Source organism: Etheostoma spectabile, unplaced genomic scaffold, assembly GCF_008692095.1.
Source record: "Etheostoma spectabile isolate EspeVRDwgs_2016 unplaced genomic scaffold, UIUC_Espe_1.0 scaffold273, whole genome shotgun sequence".
Taxonomy (NCBI): Eukaryota; Metazoa; Chordata; class Actinopteri; order Perciformes; family Percidae; genus Etheostoma; species Etheostoma spectabile.
In genome coordinates, this window is record NW_022605577.1 from 1,335,680 (window position 1) to 1,337,080 (window position 1,401).

Sequence of the window (1,401 nt, forward strand, 5' to 3'; positions counted from 1 at the left end):
ACGCGGGCCGGAGTGGGACGCACAAACGGCCGGATGTGGCCCGCGGGCCGTAAAATGCCCAGGTCTGCTTTAGGGTGTACAGCAAAAACCAGCAGATGTGGATACTTCAACGTTTGTTGTAACCATGAATATGGCTGGGAGGTATGGCCAAAATCTTCTATCCCCGATATACAGTTTTTCCCTCTTTATGTATTTAATTATGAAGTTCAACTACTTCATTTTGATGTCCTTGGTCTCACATTCTGTATTTTGCATAAGTGCATAAAGATAGTTGCCTGGATTGTTGTTACAATAGACATTAGATTGTTACATGTCGTGTGCCAGTTAAAACATTTACAGAAGTGGTACTTTTAACAAGATTAGGTGCTTTGGTTTGGTATAGATCATTTTTATTTGTGGGGGGAATAAAATTATTGCCCATGAAAAAAATATAAACGATAAATACTTTATTATGAAGTCCTGAAGATATCTATCATCATATCGCCCAACCCTTATTAAAACAGACTTCATTTCAAGAAGATAGTACAAAGGGTGATCTCGTGAAAATCTTTTCTAGAGTCCTTAGTCGGTCCCCCCCCAATACTGTATCTGAGTCTCTTTTAGGACCTAGTTGGTCCCCTAATACTGATCTGAAGTCTCTTTTTATGAGACCCAGTGGTCCCTAATACTGTTTGAAGTACATACATTGTGTCCATATGGATCGAAAGCCTTTTTACCTTAGTGTCCCTAATACGGATACTGAAGTCTTTTTTATAGACCTTAGTGGTCCCAATATGTATCGAAGTCTCTTTATATGTAGAGACAACTTAGTGGTCCCCTTAAAAAAACTGTATCGAAGCTATCCTTTATACTGACCTTAGTGGTCCTAATAGTAATCGAAGTATAGTCTTTTGATAGTAGACCTAGTGGTACACTAATACTGTATCTGAAGTCCCTACTTTTGTTCATAGACCTTAGTGGTGCCCTAATAATCGTATCTCGATTCTAGTTTTTATATAGACCTTCTGGTCCCCTAATACTGTATCTGAGTCTCTTTATATGACCTTAGTGGTCCTAATACTGTATCTGAAGTCTCTTTTTTCATAGACCTATGGTCCTAATACTGTACTGAAGTCTAGCTCTCTTAGTATATGACCTTAGTGGTCCCTAATACATGATCTGAAGTCTCTTTAATATGCCCTTATTGGTACCCTATACTGTCTCGAGTCTCTTTTAGTAGACTAGTGGTCCCCTAATACTGTATCTGAAGTCTCTTTCCCAAAATTCAGCCTTGGTGCAGACTTAAAGCCACTAGAGCCAGTCCCACAATGAGGAAGGTGGAGTCAAGGCGTGGCCTTGACCAACCGCCAATTTGCATGATGTCTCTCTTTCATGGCTGGGCCAAATATTCTCGGGGGGGGC